At 41.7% G+C, this 21,747-nt stretch overlaps 1 protein-coding gene across 9 annotated transcripts in view; it reads left to right on the top strand.

The window, feature by feature from the left end:
• Positions 1-21,747, top strand: part of Plcb4 (phospholipase C beta 4) — a 360,990-nt gene that overhangs the window by 176,303 nt on the left and 162,940 nt on the right. Inside the window, exon 1 of one of the 9 annotated variants that reach the window (XM_085696770.2) lies at positions 8,003-8,120. The exons of the other annotated variants lie outside the window; for them this stretch is intronic. The gene's annotated coding sequence lies outside the window, so the exon portion shown is untranslated. Of the gene's footprint in view, positions 1-8,002; positions 8,121-21,747 lie in introns of those variants that run through there. 9 annotated transcript variants of the gene reach the window in all.

Raw genomic sequence — 21,747 nt, 5'->3', positions numbered from 1 at the left:
TTTAGGAAGCACAGAATTTTAGTTGAGATCATCGTTATCACTCTCCAAAATGAGGAGCAAGAATGTTGGATAGGCACACTGCACACCATCTGCTGAGGCATCTGTTCTTGTTTTGGTGGCCTTTATATTTCATTACAGATATTTAACATTGTATCATCATCTCCCCTGAGTAACATATCTTTTTAACCATCCCAGCGCTAGCAGCTTGTTTTCCTGAATTGGAAAATTAAATAACATTATTCATATTTTTATGTAAATGTTGTCTAATACACATGTATAATTACTCGAGAATGATTTTCTTCAGAAATCCATTTTCCTAAGGATTTAACTTTGGGACTTTGATGAGATGTGACTCTTAGTATTTAGTTAGCAAGGTTAGTTAGCAAGGTTTAGGGAAAAAGCAAAGTTGAAATCAGTGGAACACGGTCCACATGCTGAGCTTCATAACCAAGCTTTTTCTCCTTGGGGATGGCTGCACATTGAAGTAGGATTGAACTCAGTACCAAAAGAAGAAGGTTACCCCTGCAGCTTTGTTATAATATGGGTCTGATGTGAGCTTGCCTGAAAGACAATTAAACGGGCACTTGGAGTTCGTTTTATATATCGCTCCTGCGTCTTGAAATTCTTGACGTTGCTCTGAGGCAATAGTTATTCTCCTTCTGGTGGCAGCACCCTTCACTCACTGTTTGTCAGAGACTTCCCATTAAAAAGGATGAGGTAGCTAAATAGTCTTAAGTGTGTCTTTGTTTTGATATGGTGTCCTAAAGTGACAGATGTGGGACTGAGTGTGTTCACTTGCCTTGTGGACTTGAACTGTGAGATAACTTTTGTTGCGCTGCTTCTGTAATATGGAGTTAATCCTAGAATCTGTTTCAATGTTGCTTTTGTGATGAAGTATAACCATGACTCTTTCCTTATAGGTCTGGTAAATCTTTACCTAAAGTTATATATATGAGACCTTTGAATGTCCTATTTTTTAAAAATGTCAGTAAGAACGCCCACTGTGTTTTAACTCAAAGATTTCTAGGGCTGTTGAGGTGTTTAAGTGTCCCCTGATAAAGCCTTCAAACTCCTTGGAAGAGAGTCTTCCTCGTAGAACTGTGCTGTGGAAAGGAGCGGTCCACTAGGGGAAGGGAAAGGAAGGGAGGAGAATGCAGGGCCCCTTGCTCATCCTTCTTAAGACCGTCTCACCATGGTGAGCTAATAAAGAGGTGTGAATACAAGGCTCCAGACCAGTGCTTCTCAGCCTTCCTAATGCCGTGACCCCTAAATACAGTTCCTCGTGTTGTAGTGTCCCCCCCAACCATAAAGTCATTTTCATTACTCCTTCACACTGTAATTTTGCTATTGTTATAATCCTAATGTAAATATCTGGTATGCAGATGGTCTTAGGTGACCCCTGTTAAAGGATCATTCGACCCCCAAAGGGGTCACGACCCATGGGTTAAGAACAGCTGCTCTAATTTTTGTTGAAAACATAGTTTTGGGGGAAAAAAAGATCCTTGGCAAATTGGGGAGCAGAAAAGGAGGCAGTGTATAGCATAGAGTCAAAGATAGCTCCTGAACTGACAAATCAAGAGTGAGGAATTTTAGTATATTTTCTAGAAGTAACTTTCCAACAAAGCAGCCATGAGCCATATTTGTTTACTGAGCCACTGAAATGTGGTGGGCAAATCGACATATGCGCTAAGTGTGAAATATGCACCATCTTCTATACAGCGTGAGGAATGAGTACAGAATACCACACTTTTATAATGGCTGCACACTATACTGTATTTTACTACTTTGGATATACTTGGATAAATAATGTGTAACTAACATCAATTTTTACTGTTACCATTCTCTTTTCTCTCTCTCCTTCCCTCTTTCTCTAGTGTGTGTGTGTGTGTGTGTGTGTGTGTGTGTGTGTTACGGATCGCACTCAGGCCTTGTGTATACTGAGGAGATGTTGTGTATTCATCTGTGATGTCCTGATTGTTTTCAGTGTGACTACCAAAAGATTTTGAGTTCAACTTGTGTCTCATATTATACTTCTGTTCAATAATCCTTGATCTGGACTGTACAGAGACGCGCAAGAGGGATTAGAATCAGAAGTGCTCTCTGTTCGCCACTACAGAGGTGGCCTGGGGCATAGTGGGAATAAAGTTTACTGTTCATTTTACTTTTTTTAGAAACTGTTTTTATTTAATGAAACAATACCTGTAGGTAATGAGAGGACTTATACAACAACAAGACAACAGACACCTCGAATCACCCCTAAAAGGAGAAACAGAGAAAACACCTTTGACTTTGAAGGCATCTTCTCACTACCCATAGGTTACTGGGCTGTGATAGTTTTAATGGTAAAAATAATATTCTTTAAAGAAAGTTTTTAAAGTGTATTTTAAGATTATCTTTCTGTGTCTGTGTGGTGTCTGTGTATGTGTGTGCCATGTGATTGAGAGTGCCTATTGAGGCCAGAATAAGGTACCAGTTCTGCCACTGGATGGAGCTTCAGTGATTGTGTGCTGCCCTACCTGGGTGCTGAGAACCAAACTCTGGTCTTCTGGAAGTACCATCATCTATCTAGATCCTAAACAGAGTTTCAAAGTAAAAGGCATCACATGTGATTTTTATAATTTGCATAATTTGGCAGTATGAAGTTAGAGTGTGTATGTGATTTGTGTGTCCTGAACATGCAAACTGCAAATAAACATATCTAACATATATCTTGATGCCATATTGAATTTTATAGAGCATGTGTTTATACAGCTTTACATTTTATGTAAACATGGCTATATAATCATTCTCTTATCTTATAGAAATTATACCTGCATATATGGGCACATGTGTATACAATAGCTAGTCGAGTTAGCAGCATCTTAGAAGTCAGTCTGCAAAGCTAGAGGGAATCAATTCATATTCTTATTTCAGAGATGTTCAGAGAAAGATAATCATTATATAATTTGGATCTTTGTCTGGTTTTTATCATTTTTGTGTCTTACAAATAAAAATTCCTTCAGGAGATAAAAATAAGTTAAAAGATATGTTCAAACAGTTTAATTTTCTTAGAACAGAACACATTGCCTTAGAAGGAAGAAAGAAACACTTTTTATTTTTAGAAGTAAAAAGAGGATAAATTGCATGAGAAACATAAAGCCATCACCCTCCTCTCTCCAAATTATTTACTGGACAGGTAAGTCTTGTCCCTTTTGGGCCATCTCTAAAATTAGTTCTTTACCTGGTCCTTGGAGCCCAGGCGGGCTTCCACCCCTGTGCTCCACTGCAGCAGTTTCTGAGCATTGAAGCACATCAAACCGATGTAAAAAAAAAAAATGTGCTTCAGGCAAGACAGGAAGAACAGAGGAGATCCATGAGTCATTTTATTGACTGAGTATAGGATGTGCAGCTCTGTTGGGGATGTTTACCTCACTGGTCACCTCTATGCAGTGTGTTACAAAGCATGTTCCAAACTCAAAGCTACAAGAAAGAAATCAAATGCTTACCTACTTCTGACAGCTCTGTGTAAGTACTGAGAATATTTTGTTGTACTTTTTCCTAGTATGTCTAGATATATTTGTGTAACCATTTTCAAAGCTGAGGAAGCATAGTATGTGTATTTATCCTGATTTTCCCAATAAACATTATATTGTGGGTGCCTTTTCACAGCCTTGAATGTTCTTCATATGTGTACTTGACTTTAAACTAGTTTTTTAGTTAATTAAACAATCAAAGAGTTTACATTGGAAGTGAATAGATCTCCTGGTTAGAATTGAATACATTTATTCCTATACTTGCTTCTGATTGTATAATTGATCCTGTAAGTAAAAGATAATAAAACGATTACCCTGTCATAATCAATGGCAATTTCCCAAGCTATTGATCTTAGGAGAATGGCATTGCCTATGGCTACGCATCATATGAAAGCCACATCTCTAATGAGCTGGGACCATTCACGCACTTCTGTGCCCACTACAGGTGAAAAGACAGAGCTGCTCTATGAAGGCGGCAGAAGGCTGGCGGCTCCTCTTGGCGAGCTTGTTTACCTTTAATGCATCATTTGGCCCAAGCCAGCATTATATCTAGGTGAATTCCACCTATGAGGGTCTCACCTACATCATAGAAAATGAAGGGATATGGAGACAGTTCTGGAAATTGAGTGTTCAATGTTTGTATCTGTTGTAGTCATATGAATGAATTTAAGAGGGAAAGGGATTTTTACTTAGGATGTGGAAATCCTGGAGAGAATGCCTTCTGAGGAGAACCATTAAACAGTTAGAATTTGAAGACAGGAGGAATTTCCAAAGAAGAGTGTGGTGAGACAAGATGTATTCCCAGTATGCTGGCCATCCCTAAACAAGATCCTTCACTCCCTAGGGGTGGGAGGGTCTACTCACACACTCTTCCTTCATAGCATCTCAGGGATTTCTGGACCTGAGCGCTAGAGATGGAAGGCTTTTATGGTAGAGCATGTAGGTACTCTTAACAAAAGTTGGTGGTGTAAGGGGCCACCTTTCACCTTCCACCCCCTCCAGAAACTCCAACTTCATAGGCAATGACATCTACTTCACACAAACTCTCTTCCATTCAACCCAGTTTGCACATAATTCTTATTCGTTCCTTAGGGAGCACGCACTGGGTACCTCCTGCACAAGGCATTTTCTGCCCTGCATTGGTGATCCTTATCCTTGTGGAATGCTTTCCCTTTGAAACCTGTTGTCACACAGTATGTCCAAAACGTTCTGCTTATGTAAGCATCCGAGCAGGTAGGCAAAGGGGGTGAATTTGCTCGCAGGTCATCCCAGGAGATGTCACAATGCAGTCTGCTCCGTCCCTAGGCATCCCAAAATGAGGTTTATTCCTAAGACTGCAGGCTATGTTTGCCAAGCCTCATGGGAAATTTCTTCTTTAAACAAGTCTACAGTGCTTATTTGAAATTTAACTAATCCAGTTACATGCTAATGGAGAAGAAATGATGATTTAAAGAATCATGTAATAGACAACAGAAAATCTATGAATTTGCTGACAGTTGACTAGTAGGTGAAGGGTTTTATGTTTTGTTTCCATGAGATGTGACCTCCCAGAGCTGGGAATAGAGTGTTCTTGGCTTGGGAATTGACAGAGTATCCAGACCGGACTGGTAAGAATGAAAAAGTTCAACCCTGAGCCTTTGCTGAGGCTCCTGGAAGGCTTGTTTCTGGCGCAAAGGGTGCTACTATTGTTATGTTGATGACCCTGAAGCTGTCACTGTAAAAGATACCTTGCTAAACTGACTTGAGTCATCATTTCAAGATAAGAGTGGGCAACCGTGGAAAAACCTAGTAAATCAAAGAGCTGTGTCCATGGAATATTTCTGACTCATGGATTATTTTACTGTTGGGGACCAAGGCATGGGGCATTTTAAAGTGGCATTTATCTTAGTCGAGAAAGATGAAAGCAAGAGAACAGACCACTCTTGGTGTTTCCAGCCGAGAGGATTTAATATAAGGATTGGGATGCTTTCAAAATGGCCGGAAATGACAGACAAGGAGCAATGGGGTGGTCACTCCTGGTCTTCTGAGTTCATGACATGCGGCGGTTGCTGTTCCTACTAATCCGCTCTTACAGTTTGGTTGTCTACAGTGGCATCAGAAGGAAGATGGCTCACAGTTTAGTGTTAAGCTTTGTGGCCCCTCTAACTGAGGAAGATTGGAACAGAGGATTTAGAAGACAAGGCATTGTCCATACGCCAGTTATAGAAAGTGTGTTCTCCCGAAAGACTCTTTGGCTTCTGTTCAAGATAAACCACCCGTCTATGGCAGCTTAATGCCCTGTTAGAACTGATGGTTGTTAATCAGAGATTCATTTTTAAATGTGCAGATAGCCGTGCTTGTATTTTCATGTCAGCTACATGTGTGTTGACGAGTGTGTTGTGTCCTCCAGCCTCTGCCGCTCTTAGGACACAGAGCAGTTGACCACGGCAGAGCCTTCCCATTGTCTACTCATGTGTTCACTACTTCCTGGGAAGCACAGCTCGGGTCTTTATCATCCTCGGCTTTGTTTTCCCAAGACTGTCCTATAAAGGGAATTACACAGTGCACATCAAGTCAGCCTTAGTGGAGTGCATTTGAGTTTCATCTGTGTTGTTAAATGTATCCCATGTCTTCCTAATGAACGCTGCTCTCATTTGTTTGTATGTAGCATTTATGACTTGTATTTTTCCTCATTGTTTAAAAATATCTATTTTTTATTTTATTTTTTATCTTTGTAAGTCCCAGGACTTGGCAGCACATGATAAATAAGTCCTCCTCTGCTGAGCTGCACGTCAGCTATTGCAGATAGGTTTTAATTAATTCAAGTGCTAGGAACTCTGCTTTGTCTCCTACTCATAATATTTTTTAAATGAAGAAATATGAATGTCCTCTATTACCTGGGTGATTCAAAGTTTGTGTTCTTTACTCATGGTTAATAACGTTTTATAGCCTGATTATTGTCATATACTTGGATTGGAGCCAAATAATTGCACACATCTCAAGAAATGGGACTCTTTCCACTCTAGCATTGAGACTCTGTGCAGTGAGAACATAACAAGGGGCCATCTTTAGCCTTCAAGATGTTTCCAAATGATGCAAATAATTTTCTGATGAATCATTGTTTGATTCCAGACTAGAGCTGAACAGCCAATGAAGGCCATCCAGATTCTCCTTGAAATATAAAATAGAATCCTTGTATTCTATTCACAGAGAGTTTTTCCTCTGCAGATTTTGGTGATTCACCATAGAAATTAGTTTATCATTTACCATAGGGGAAGCACTATTAGCCTGCAGCTAAGAAAAAGAGAATTGATGTTTCTAGTCTCAGGTTTCTAGTCTCCTTATTGGGCAGGATATAATTACCTAGCTTTGGATTCACTCCTCTCTGAGAACTTGTCTCCGTTTCTCCCAAAGGGAGATAGATGGTCCCAAAGGGAGATAGATGGTCGCTATCTCTGGGTATCTACTTGATGAGTTACTTAAAAGCAGATCCCTGACCATGCTGCGTTTCCCCAGGTTCAGCTGAACTATTTGGAGAAAAGAAAACCAGTATGTTTGTTTTTGCTAGCCCCACCCTACGTACCTGATTATTGCTTTCACTGTCTCACAACCCCATCAGTAGTCAGTCTTTTATCACCAACAGTGAAGGAAGCTGAGATCCAAGGGAATTATGGACCTTTTCTCAGACTCACAGTTTTCATTCACAAAGAGCTCTGGTTCTGAGCTGTCTAGTAACAAAGATTGCATATGACTACTGAGTGTTATTTTTTCCTTTGCATTTAGGCTTACTGTTTCAGGAGATATGGATACTTATGTGCGTCCATAATTCAGTGTTTCTAATAATTAGGATGATGCTTGTCTGGATTACTTGCCTCCAGAAATTATTCTTTAATTCTGTGAATCATGTGAAGGTAATACTTCTTGCATACACTATTTCATGGCCCAGTGAGGTTCTTCCAAGGAAGGCTGCCGAGATGGAAAATGCTATGCCATTCTTTCTAATGTCTGTGCCTAATGGCACAGGTCACAGTGTAGGGTAACTGAGTTAGTCAGGCCTCTAGAACATGGCCACACTGGATTTTAGAACAATGTGATTTGTGCAGTAATATTTTATTTGTATTTAATAAATCAAGCTTGCCTGAAGATCAGAGAGTGAAACAGTCACATTGGTTAGGTATACAGACCGAGCAGTGGTAACACACACCTTTAATCCCAGTAGCCACACTGGTTTGCATAGAAGCTGTGCAGTAGTGGTGCACACCTTTATTCCCAGCTCTAGAGAAGAATGTAAGACAGGAGGAGACAGCTTTCACTTACAGTCTCATTCTGAGATTCCTGGAGGCAGGATCACCATTTTCAGACTGAGCTAGAGGTAAGAACCAGTGGCTGGCTGCTTTACTTTTCTGATCTTCAGGTGGAACCCCAATATCTGTCTCTGGGTTTTTATTATTCATGCTACAGATTTGATTTGATGCATATGAAAAATTTTAACGTTTTGCAACCTTTTGCAGTAAGGTTCTGTATGTCATTTGAAGACCTTGTCTGAACTCATCACAAGTGTTTCAATGAACACACAAGCATGGTCTGCTAAAGAGTATGCTGATGGCCATCTGAAGTCAAGATACTGAGGTACTGATGCCTACCAAGATGTTACAGTAGCTGCAGATCTTGCACTGTTAATATTCTGTGTCTCTGTCCTCGTGACTTCCTCTTTCCTTAGAACCCTCTCCCCCAGGGACTCATATTTTGTTTGAGCATATTCTGCTCCTGAGTGTGTGGAATTTTTGTGGCAAATTTGTTAGTGAGCAAAATTTGAAATAAGGAGAGCTTATTTGACTTCGGCCAAGACCCATTTGTCCCTTGGTCTAATGAACAGTCTCTGCAGCTGGATCACTTTTAGTGTTCAACTTGACTTTCCTGTGAGTGCTGGCAATAAAGATTGTTTCTTTCTTTTCGTTTGCTTCTCTTGCATATATAACTGGTGGTTTCTTTCTTTCTTTCTTTCTTTCTTCCTTCCTTCCTTCCTTCCTTCCTTCCTTCCTTCCTTCCTTCCTTCCTTCCTTCCTTTCTTTCTTTCTTCTTTTTTTCTCTTCTGTTTTTGTTTTTCAAGACAAGATTTCTTTGTGGAGCCCTAACTGTCTGTAGACTGGGTTGGCCTCGCTCTCACAGAAATCTGTCTGCCTCTGCCTCCCAAGTATTGGGATTAAAGGCGTGCACCACCACCGCCCGGCTACCTGGTGATTTCTATATTTTGTTTTTAAGAAAGGCTTTGAGGTTATAGGGAGAAATGTATCCAGATAGTTCCGAGAAAGCTGGAAACTCTACAGGAAGGTAGGAATCGTTAGCTGAGCTTAATCCTCTGAAAAAATAATGCACTGAATATTAGACCCCCATCAAGTAGTACCTAGGAAGAGTGAGGATAGAGTTCCATTTAAGAAGCATCAGGGGTGGATAATCTCCAGACTGAGGACACTGTGACTTTCATAAGACATCAGACACCTAAGTCATTCATATACCAGCTTTCATAATCCTCAAAGTAGGTCTACTGAATTAGGCACGATGATTATCCCCACTAACACAGGACTGAGGCACAGAGACATTAGATAACTTACCAATGATGACATAGCCCTCAGAAACTGTGCCTGTCATTTCAGTTTGGCAGTGTGATTCCAGAACGTGTGTGTGTGTGTGTGTGTGTGTGTGTGTGTGTGTGTGTTGAGAAAGGTTCTCCCAGAATCAGCAATACTTTTTTAGTCACAGATGATGGGTAAGAATTCAGAAAAGCAAAGAAGATGATAGAATATTTTATTTGGAGGTTAATGTCATTCAAACAAATGGTGGCGGTGGTGGTGGTGGTGGTGGTGGTGGTGTGTGTGTGTGTGTGTGTGTGAAGAGAGAGAGAGAGAGAGAGAGAGAGAGAGAGAGATGCTATGTAAGTCTGTCAAACTGTGGTACTAAATATGGTTTCTACCTTGTGCATGACAGCCAGTGACAGGCTTTGATCAGGTGGCATGGCAGAACTGCTGTTGGCCTTCTGGGTAGAGATTGCAGGAAGAATCCCAGGAAAACTGATCTGAGTTCTTAATTTGGAGGTTTTGGCAGCAGTCTAGGAAAGGGTGATACAGACTTACCCTAGACTGAATGAGAAAGGGGCAGGTACAGAGAGCTACAGAGTTTAGAGTCCTGAGGAGCTCAGGAGAGAAGAGGTGGAGGGAAGATTGCCATCCATATAGTATTGCAAGGAATGAAATTTTCATTTCATGGTTTCTGCTCCACACCAGCATTTCATTTCTGCGGTTCCCGTCTCTGCAAAGAGGAGAGGGCATGTTAAATGTCAGAGGAACAGGTACACATACTTCCCTTGGACTCCTGCCCACTTTGACTTCTGGAGTGCGGTGGTTTCTTGAGGTCAGGCAGTTCTTTTAGGAAGTATTTCCTGGTGGCAGCCTTGTCAGGGCAGCAACTGTGATCCCTCTGATCTGTATCCGGCAAGAGCAGAATGCAAAAGAAAGATGAAAGAAGGAACTCAGGGCAGGCTTTCTCTTATGACGAGTGCCTTACTTCTGAGACAGAGATGGGACGTGACCTTTGCCCTCTACATAATGAGATTCTGAACCTTTCAACTTATACCTGTAAATACATGTTGCAAATTGCATATATGATACACACATCGTCGTACACATCTATAACCTTGGTATTGCAGAGTTAGAGGTAGGAGGATCGCACGTTGGAGGCCAGTTTCAGCTTTGTAACAAGCCGGCCTCAAAAAAGAAGCATGTAATTATAACTGTGTGTGAGTGTTGTATGTGTATGATTGAGAACGGTAAAGCCACTTCCACTAAGTTTTGTTAATAGACACTTAGAGTGGGTAGTTCTATCCATAATCACGAAAAATCTTAAAGGGAAGCTCTGTCCTGTCCTAAGAACTGTGCCTTGGGCTTTTCCTCTGCTCTTTCGTACCCAGCTGGACTACCTGGTGACAGCAGCCACCCCTCTCCCTAAGGGCTTCTCCTCTGCCTCACAGGTTCTGTCTTCAGGGCAGCGGAGGGTATCATATAAATAACTTTCATTGACTGACCATCTTGCCTTTTGTATACAATTCCGATTTTCAGAAGACATAGTCAGTGTCTTTAAGATTTTAGAAATCTCTTTAACTCATTTAATCCCCTTTTTTTTTCTCTCACCCCTTTTCATCTTGTAGTGTTCATCCAGACAATTGTAAGAAGGGAGAACTTTACAAACAATGCTTGAAAAGTTCTTTTGTTATGCCCAAGTTTCTGGTCCCCAAATGAATTTACAGAGCCAGATTTCCAATGCAAATTACATGATGATTTTTAATAATATTCAAACTCGAGTTTGGGCTACACCTCCACCATGCCAATGCAGTGGGTGAGGGAAGTTCAGCCTCAAACCCAGGGAAGGGGCAAAGTTTTAAAGGGAAAAAGCTGCAATAAGGGGAGTTGTGTCCTGTTGTCATGGGATTGGGTGAGGAGGACGTAGGATAAGGTATTCCCTGAAACCATTGGTCAGTTTTTGGCCGTGAAAACTAACAAAGAGCCATTAATAACGAACAAGGTATCTTCAAGGGGAGGATGCCTCCCAAGAACATCTGGACCTCTTTAAACTTTATGACCCTACTCCCTATCTTCTTAATTGGCCATTTTTAGGGTATCTGTTCAAATTTTTGCTATGGCAACACACTTCTGGAGCTGAGATCGCCCACCCCCAGCTCAAGATGAAGCCCCTTCTTTAAAATGGAGTTTGCAAAGTCAGGTACTCACACTTTCAGTTTGGATTTCTGAATACAAAAATGACTCTTTAAATTGCATCACATTGTAGGGTAATAGTTATTTCTGCAGTCCTATAGACAGAGACTTGCATTTCTTATGAAATAGCGTTACCTGGTGGGTCTGAAACAGAAGGCATGTTATTAAAAGAGATTCTATTCATGTGGTGGATGGGTTAGAAGAAAATGAGGTACCATTTACCTTACTCAGTCCTCGTGACACAATTACTGCTTAAATGTTCAGTATTTCCTGGCCATACCCAGTGTTGAGCAGAGATATGGTCGGTTTTTTCCACAGATGACAGAAGAGCGATCTGGGAACATGAGGCGCATGTGATGTTTGAATAGAAAATGGCCCTGTTACCAGTCACCGAAACCTGTGGCTTTCATTTCCTTGTATTTCAAAAGAAATCAGTACAGAGAGATTGATAGAGAAAAATGGATCTATTTATACTTTTGCCAAACTGGGCACAGAAAAAAAAATCTGATTTCCTCTCCAGTGTGCCTGTGGCAATCTTATGATAGGCAAAGGCCAGAAGATGTGACTATTTGATTGTGAGAGGTTTAAACCAGCCCTGTCCTTGAAGGAAGGCCACTGGGCTCTGGGTTGTCCCCATAGATTCCATTCTCAGCATGGAGGGGCTTAATTTGATTCCTTTGAATTCTCTCTTCCCTTCCACCAGGGCCCTAGTCCTTTCTGTTGCTGTCCCCAAGACTGTTAAAAGTGTAACCACACCCCCACCACACAGCAGGTGGTACTTTTAAGAAGTGCTTGAGTCCTGAGAAAGCTAACTTCCCCTACATTATAGGCTAGCCAGTCCTGGAAAGAGTTCCTAGGTGAGGGGCAATTAGGTAGAGAGAACTGGTGGTTCTGGTGGTTGACAGAAGAAGAAATCTTATCTAGGCACCCATTCTGTCTCCCCTTCTGCTGCAAACAGCTTCCCTTTGTCAGATTGCTTTTGTCTTACCAGCCTTAGACTGAAAGCTCTGAAATAATGAGCCCCAAATAAACCTTCCTTTTCTACATTGATTTGCTCAGGTGTTTTAGCACAAAAACCTGGCAAAGAAATAACGGACGCAGCTCACTTGTTCAGTACTACATACAGAAAGGAAAGAGGTGAATTTGGACTGATGTGATCTGACTTCCAAGTTTTTTTGGGTTTTTGTTGTTTGGTTGGTTGGTTGCTTTTTTGTTTTGTTTTGTTTTTCGAGACGGGTTTTCTCTGTAGCTTTGGACCCTGTCCTAAAACTCGCTCTTGTAGAGCAGGCTGGCTTCGAACTCACAAGAGATTCACCTGTCTGTCTCTTGAGTGTTGGGATTAAAGGCGTGCGCTGTCATCTCCCTGCCCAAGCTTATATTTTAACCCATAAACCACATTTTAGGACCCCAGGAGAGAGTACAGGAGATGTGGAGGGAAGATGGAGGGGGAAAAGAAAGGGATGGGAAGTGTTTCCTCTGTGAGTGAGTTAGCTGCTGAGGAAAGTGTTAGGATTCAGGCATTATGCTGGCCCTGTTGCCTGGCAGGATGAACCTAGCCAGCCCAGGGTCCTGTGGCTACTGCATCACTATGAAGGTGCAAAGTTCCTTTCAAGAGACAAGTCCGGCCAACTCCGGCTGTTTTCCTGCTGTTCTTCTGAAGAGGCAGGAAGGATTTTGCCTCTCTCCCTCCCTCCTTCCCTTTCTCCCTTTCTCTCTGTCTCTCTTTGTGTGTCTCTCTTTCCCTCTTCCCTCCCCTTTGCCCTTCTCGCAATAAATTCCTCACTTAAGCTCTGCCTGCATGCCATGTTTGCCTCATTACAATGTAATGATCTGTCTCTTTAAGAGACAAGCCATGCCCACTCCCTCCCACATCCACTGAGGCAAACTGATCTTCAGTTTCCACCCTGAGCTCTCTCTCTCTCTCTCTCTCTCTCCCCCCCCCTCTCTCTCTGCCCCCTCTGCTCTTCTCCCCTCCCTTCCATAACCACTAAATAAATATCCAACTCCACTCTGCATGGCGTGCCTATCTGTCTGTCTCTTACCCGCCACCACGTGGCTTGCTGCTGGGGACCAGCCACCTTCAGAGACCTGCCACATGGTCTCATGTGCCATCCCTGCCTGGGACTGGCTGCTCTTTGGACCCGCTGCCTCCTGCCTGCCGGGGATCCTGCAGAAATTTTTAATAATCCATTACACTCTCTCCCATGGCCCTCACCGGCCAAGGTCCTAACTAACTCGGTAATCATAACAGAAAGAGGGTCACATTAGTATAATGGCTGAAATATGGCGCAGGATTATGCAGGATTATGCCTTGCATCTGAGGATATTGGACAGCAGAAGGGGTCAGTGGGGCAGCCAAATGCTCTCAGCTGTTTCCTCTGTTGAGGAATCCAGGCTGGTGAGAGTGCCATCATCATGGACATTTCGCTTCCAGTTCACCTGAGGTGCGCTCCAAAGGAGTAGAACAGAAAGTTGGAAAGCGACATGGATCCCTTCCTCTCAGATTTTAGACGCCCAAGTGTGGGCTTCAGAGAAGCAGGAACCCGTGGGCATTGCTGACCTGTGAAGGAATAGTGGGTTATGAGCTCCTAGTAGAAACAGGGCTGTGTGTACAGTTACACATTTTATTCTTCTTTGAGAGAGAGATTAGTGCCTCACTTTACAAAGCGAAGAACTGAGAAAACCAGATTTTCTGGTCATGTGGCTCTTAGCCAGCCTGTGCCCTTCCCGAGTCTTGCTCTTCCCAGTATTCCTCGCACACAGTTTTCTGCCTCTGGATCTTTACCACAATCTAGTGATCTGTGATAGGAATCCCAGAAAGTGAGATGCAGGTTCCAAATGATTCTGTTCTAGTCATATCATGGCCATGAGCTGGCACTTTACAGTGAGCGCATTGGAAATCTGCCTCTTCTATTGCTATCGGAGACCCGCTAAGTCACTATGGTCTTTTTAAGGGACCACTTGTAATCTGGTCCGTGGTAAAGTCTGAGCCGCTCTGCATCAGATTCTTGGAAACTAGCTTCTCAACTGTGTGTGTGACTATCACACACTCACCCTCCCACCCCTCCCATTTCCCATCCCATGCCATGTGAAAGAGGAGAGACGTGGCATGTTAGCCACCCAGGGTTACAGCCCTTTGTGTAAAAACTTCAGCTTTTCTGACTAGTAAACATGTTTAACCTAGAAAGGACTACTTAGCAACACAATATTGAGTGGTCCCTCCCTATTGTCTTTTGTTAAGCCTTGAGTTCTTTCCAGAGATAAGGCAAAGGCAGAGGGAGAGAACTTTGCTATTCTGCTCTAAGGACAATGATTTGATTTTCTGAAAAGAGCAGCTTTGTTTCCTTCTGTGAGAATTTAGAAATGTCGCCGTTCTTACTCTTAGCCCACTATCACTGGAAAAGAGAAGGGAGAGGGAGTACTTCCCGGTGCTTGGGCACAAGACTGAACAGCCTCAGCCCTGGGAGGAATAGACCCTGTGTGCTTAGTGCATTGGCGCACAGTGCAGAGAGCTGTTGGGAATAATCGAGCTGCTTCCTGAAAGGTGTATTCTCAGGCTTCTTTCCCTCTTGTCCCTAGAATGAACAAACCAGAAGCAGACCCCTCAGGTTCAGTGCATGACCCTATCCACCTACCACATGCCCACTGCCTCAGACGGTCACCCAGTGCTATTTTTATTCACTTAAATATCACAGCCATTCAGAGAAAATATTTCCATCTTGCCTTCTGGACGATTTGAATATTGAGAACAGAAACATGCTTAGAGTCAGAACAAATGACTGCAGACCTACAGACTGCAGCTTCGTTCCCTAGCACAGGAGGAATGTGGCTTGGGAGCTGTGAGTCTTCAATATATGCTGGTGACCTCCTATGAGCTTAAATGCTCTGTGATACAAGGAAGGGGTTGATCATTCTTATGCTGATGGATTTCATTGCACTCAAACTGAGAAAGAGTTGCTATTGGCATTTTCATAGGCAGAGGTTTGAATGAGAAAATCCTCTATTGGCTCAAATGTTTCAATCTTGGACCCAAGTTGATGACACTGTTTGGAGAGCCTTAAGAGGTGTGACTTTGTTGGAGGAAATTTATCTCTGTAAGCTGGCTTTGAGAATGAACGAAAAGACAAACACACTCTCCTTTTCCTCTGTTTCTTGCTTGTGGTTCAAGATGTGAGCCCTCAGCTTGCAATTGAACTACAGTGTCTTGGTGTGGGAGGTCCTTCTGTCTATGTGTTACTTTCATTGGTTAATGAATAAAGAAACTGCCTTGGCCTGTTGATAGGGCAGAATTTAGGTAGGTGGGGAAAACTAAATGACATGCTGGAAGAAAAGAGGAAGAGTTAGGAAAAAGCCATGGATCCTCTGCCTGAGATGGACGCCGGTTAGAATCTTGCCAGTAAGCCACAGCCATGTGGCGATACACAGATTAATGGAGATAGGTTAAATTAAGATGTAAGAGTTAGCCAATAAGAAGTTAGAGCTAATGGACCAAGCAATGATTTAATTAATAGAGTTTCTGTGTGGTTATTTTAGTTCTGGGTGGCCAGGACAAACAAGTGGCCTCCTGCTACAGCATCTGTTGCTTGTTGCTACCTTTCTCCATGATGGACTCTCATCCTTCTGGAACCGAAAGCCAAACAAACCCTTCCTTTATGAGTTGTTTTAATCATGGTGTTTTATGATAGCAACAGAAAACTAAATAATATACATGGTTTCCAACTGCATTTAAAACAATGACCTGATCCATGAAGGTGTGTATTACTTAGACAGGGCACCCAGAATCCAAGCTTTCAAGTACTTTTACTCAAGAAATGCATATAAAAATACTTGTCTATGTAGTTTTAAGATTACACATGAAGCAAAGAGTCAAGCAAGGACACTTGCTTCTTAATTCACCCATGATTATTTCATGCATTGGTGACTTTTCATGATACTTACTGAAACCACTCTAACAAGTACCTAATACCTCTTGCTTCCAGCCAGGGGGAACTGCCTAGGCTCCCACAGCTGGCTGATGTGATAGCAGGGCTTCCACTGTTGTCTCAGGCAGTAATTGAGTAATCACTATGAGCACCAGATGGCAGCGGATGTGTCCTTAGGTGGCCTGACTTCCACGGGTCTCTCACTCACTTGATGCCTGTTGAACAAAATGGCTAACAGCTTTATAAAACCGGACAAATTTCGATGTTTGTTCTCTGATTAGAGGACAAGAAAATCTCTAAGGACAGACGGCAGAATTCAACCTAAAATCAAACGAATCTCTTCTTAATTTAGTTTTTAATCTGTGTATTTTGTCTTTTTTTCTTTTATCTGTAAGTATATATTTAGTATTTCCTATTGTTTAGGGAGTTATAGACAGCATGTGAAAATGATTCTCTTTCCTATGCACCCCAAAATTATTTCAGACATGAATGTGAGCTCAAAATAATTATAGTGCCAGAGAGAGGCGGGGAGAGAGTACCATGGGACTTAGGGAAAAGGAGAATTAGAGAATTTGAAGAGGGAAGTACCTTTGAGCTAGACTTCAGAGGTTAGATAGGGTTATAACGTAGGGAAATGACTGGGACTGGGAAAATAGACAGTACTGGGGAAAATAGAAAAGGTGATGGGCAAATAGGTGAAACAGAAATTAGAGGCATCAACAAATCCAAGCGCTGATTTTTTTAAAAGACATTTCCTAGGAGTTCATTGTCATTTTAGTAATCACTTAATGAAAATTTGTATTTTATTATTCAAACAAGATTTCATTTACAAAGTATATATGATTTAGAATATCACCTTGTATCTCAATATCAAATGCCGACTTAATAAAAAGAATTTCTAAAATGCATTTCAGAGAGCACAAAAAGGAAGAACTTGACAAGAAATCTTTGCTGAGATGAAAACCAGGGTTAGCGTTGGAATATTTGGAAAGCTACTGCGTTTTGTTTCTGGGCATCCTTCTGCCTAGTTGGTATCGCATATCACCTGATATCTTTTCACTGCTGTCACTGATCTCACACATTCCTTATTGTGAGAAGCTCTTTGAAAGCACTGTGTTTGACGACCTCGCAGTGCTTCATCTTGGGGCTTTGCCAGTTTATTGTACTCTGTTCTGCTCTAGGAGGTTTGGAGGGGTCCCTGTGTTTTGCTGGTGCAAGCTGACTGACTAGCCAGCCCTCCTTTTGTATGGTGCAGATGGAAAAGCATTTATAACCCAGCTGAGATGAAGACCAACTTCATTAGCTGCTGGGAGCCAGGAGAAGCCAAGAGATTTCTGTGCCCTTAAATTAGCATTATCCAGACATTGTGGGACTTCTAGGGGTACCAGTTATTTAGCAACCTAGGTCATATCTTCAGAGAATTTCTGAGTGGGCCACCGACTGTAGTAGGAAGCCACTTGTTGGTTCCCAGCTGACCAGCCCTGAAATAATGACATAGAAACTGTATTAATTAAATCACTGCTTGGCCCATTAGCTCTAGCGTCTTATTGGCTAACTCTTATATTAATTTAACCTGTTTCTATTAATCTGTATATCGCCACATGGCTGTGGCTTACCGGATAAAGTTCCTAGCATCTATCTCCAGTGACTCCATGACTTCTCTCTGACTCTGCCTTCTTCTTTCCAGCATTCAGTTTAGTTCTCCCCTCCTAACTCTGTTTTATCCTATCAGGCCAAGCCAGTTTCTTTATTCATTAACCAATAAAAGCAACAAAAACAAAAGGACCTCCCATACCAACTGACCTTCTGGCCCACGAGAAGGGGATTCACTGCATCTGAAAGCCCTCTGGTGCCCTCTGTGTCCTGTCAAAGTTGAAATTACTAGTAATGGACCCAGACACTGGCTCTTCCTGTCATATCTCCTAGTTGAGAGGAAGAAGAAGGCAAGGATGTCATGTTCTTTGCTTGCCTGAAAAACGAAGTGAGTGGGAGAGATGGGACACTAAAGACAGGGAGGGATGCCAGAATTCTGTCCAGTATCAGTGTGGTCCTCATCCCTTCTTAGTTGGCATTAGCACCAGTAAAACATTCTCTCTAGGATTTAAAAACACTGATATACTGACAGAGAAGCCCTGATGCCTTGCTTGAGTGTCCAGTATGGTCCAGCACCTTTGCTGTGGCCTGATCTTTTGATTCTATGACCCTGACATGTGTTTCAGTGCTTCTTGTCTTTGTTCCCTTTTCCTTAATGAGATTTCAGTTCATGGAAAGATAATAACGTGGAGGAAACACAGGTAGGTTCTCAGTGATCCCGCCGCAGTAAATTCAACCGTTAGAATGTCTTCAACCTCCACAGAAGGTGGTGCTGTAGCAGGGTGCTCACAGACTGCCATGCACTCTTGATCACAAAAGGTCCAGAGGCATACTTTGCAATGGTTCAGCAAAGGACTTTGAGCTAGGGTAAAGTAAAGAGACAGCTGTCCCATGGGCCGAAAAAAAAAAAAGCATATCACATATTCCATAATAGATGCTGTTTTGAAAGTTACTCTGGAATAATTTCTCATATTAAATCATGTCTCTGTCTTTCCCAGGAACTTTCCTTTGTAAAGGACCTGTTAAATTTTGTAGAAGAAGCCAGAGTTTCATCGCCTCAGTATCCTCATCCCAGTCAGCCCTGTTCAGTGGTGCTGTGATACAATTCCTTGAGGCCTCAGTTTCCCTCATTGTATGCAAATCAGTCCCAAGGCCACTTTCTTCGGGTTAGACTAGGGAGACCCTGCAGTTTTAACACTTTCACACATGGCTCCGGATCTGGAAATTACCAAGTTAGATGACTGTAAAATAACGTTTCTGGATTAGTGTTCTTTTAGCTATGAACCACGTGTGTTAGGCTGGCTGGCCACACTAGCGTATTCAAAATAGTCCATGGCTTATTAGGTATAAATGATAGAATGCTCCGGTCTAAGAGAATTTCAAAGGAACACATTTGAGCCCTGATGCTAAATAGATGTTAAAATAAAACTGAATTCTAAAGTGTTTTACTCTTATGTTTACCACACAGTATCTTATTGCCTAAATTTTCCTCAGGAAGTATCGACTCTTATATTTAAACTGATAGTCTATTTAGTGTGAAATGTTGATGTGAATGTTTTTCCTTAATTAAATTGAAGATGAGTTGAAAGCTAGGCTTCTTAGAAAACTGCACATAGAAAATGTATGACTTTCCTTCTGACTTGATTTATTTGGGAAAAAAGAGTGGGTTGGCAGATGGGACTGTGGGTAAAGACATTGTCACCTGATGACGCAAGGTTGAAGATCTGAGTTTGATTTCATGAACCTATGTGAAGGTGGAAGGAAAGAACTGACTTTACAAAGTTGTGTTCTGACCAATACATATGCAGTAGCATGTATGCATTCCTGAACCTCATTACACACACACACACACACACACACACACACACACACACACACACAGAGAGAGAGAGAGAGAGAGAGAGAGACAGAGAGAGAGAGACAGAGAGAGAGAGAGAATCAGTACTTTTTTAATTTAAAGAAAAAAATGACATTTAAGCATTAAACACACTAGACTTTCAATAACTGTTCCATGACTGTTATTTATATAGCCAGTGGTTTACCAATAATATCAGATCCTCAAGTTAAATAACAACATCAAAAAAAAATCCAGCTAAATGTTATAAATGGCCGTTAGATATTCCCTGCTACAGAATGCTGTGATAAAATCCAGATGCCCTCACTCAGAGTCTTAGTCACTCTTGAAATCTCATGGTCTTCCCCTTACTCATTACTTGGAAGGAAAGAGAATCCATTAATAAAAATAATTTGAGAAAACACAAAGCCTGACATCAAATAGAATTGAGAATAGAATGTAGGCATGAAAATTTGTTTTCATGGGAAATAATGGCCACCATTTCTTTGCTCATTCAATTGTTTACCCGTTTCTTTGATATTCTCTGGTTGTCTGCTCAAGTGCCTGTTACTGCTAGGCACAGGATGTGGAGAATGAAGAAAAAAGGGTCACAGATAAAGAAGACTGGGATCTTTCTCTGTCAGACTGCTCGTGCTAAAGTGAACAGGTATATGTTCGTAGTAATGTGTGAATCATCTGAAAAGTGATATTATAGTTTTATGTGCTTGCTTGAAAAATAAAACACTGCTACCTGATTGAATTCTAATATTCTCTATTCCTACATTTCTGCCAGGATCATTCTGCTTGTTTCTACTTGTACACCCCCCTTCCTGGAAACCCCTTCTCCTTTTCTGGATCTTCTTTTTTCTTTCTTTGCTATGGGATGGGGTTATATGCAATCCATTCCAGCCTTGTATTCCTTACATCAGGGGGATGACCTTGGACTCCTAATCCTTGTGGCTGTATCTCCTGAATACAAGTACTGGGCTTACAGGCATGTGCCACCATACCCAGCTTGGGTCTTCTTTGTATTCCTTTATCATATCATTCTGTATAACCTGATGAGAATGGGTGTTCTGCTAGAGTCTACAGAAATCTCTCTTTTTGTTCTTCCTTGTTGCTGAAAATACATAAGCTCACTTTTCAAACATAACAAACTACTCTAAAGTTGTATGTACTTAGAAAACAATCATGTTTTTCTTTTTTTTCATAACTTGGTTAGTTGTTTGGGTAACTTGGCTATTCAGATCTAATTCAACAAGGAATAGATGACAAGAGGTGGCCTTGTTCACAGATTTGGGACCATAGTTGTGATGATTATTGAATAATTGAGGCTATAGACTTCCATAGCCTACAGGGTTCCAAACAGAAGCAAGTAAGAATGCTCTAGTGGACCTGGCATGCATCTAAGTAGGGCATATGGCTGAGCACATGTGTAAACCTATGTAGAGAAATAGTTTCCCTATGTTAATGGGAGGAGCTGCAGAAACATGCAAAGGAGCAAACCACAGGGAAGGGACAGTGGTGTAGCTCTTGTAGTAATACACTGCCATGCATAGAGAGAGACAGAGAAGAAGGGCTGCATCTTTCCCCTTGATTGGAACAAGTAGTTCGTTTCTGTAAGGGCTGAATGAAAGGGGGACGGCACACAAAGCCTCTGTACACTTAGAGATCCCATTTGTCTCAAATAACAGTTGTTTCTCACTTCTTTAACCTCAGCAGAATCCATTCAGACCTCTGAGAGTAGCCATATTCAAACACCATGGCTTCCATCCTTGACCCTTTGTGATCGGAAGCCAGCCTTCCAATAGGTGAGGATAGGATAGAGGCAGTGTGTGTATTATCGGGGACAAGCCTCAATAAAAAATTCTCTTGCTAGGGTAGGGGTGTGGGGATCAGAAAAATAAGGAAAGAGTACAGAGACAGAGTAAAATAATAAAATAGAAAACATAGGATAGTATGTTTTCCGCCACTTTTATACTCCAACACAAACCGGGGAAGAAGGCAACAAAAGACTTTTTTTTTTTTTTAACACAATACAAGGACAACCAGAACAGTTAATTGCTTCAACACTTTGAGACATCAAGTCATTAGCATTCTTTTGTTTAGGCAGTGAAACCACCCTTGACCAAATATTCTGA

This window comes from Myodes glareolus, chromosome 10 (genome assembly GCF_982192425.1).
Source record: "Myodes glareolus chromosome 10, mMyoGla1.1, whole genome shotgun sequence".
NCBI classification, from domain to species: Eukaryota; Metazoa; Chordata; class Mammalia; order Rodentia; family Cricetidae; genus Myodes; species Myodes glareolus.
This window is presented reverse-complemented; position numbering and strand designations above follow the sequence as displayed.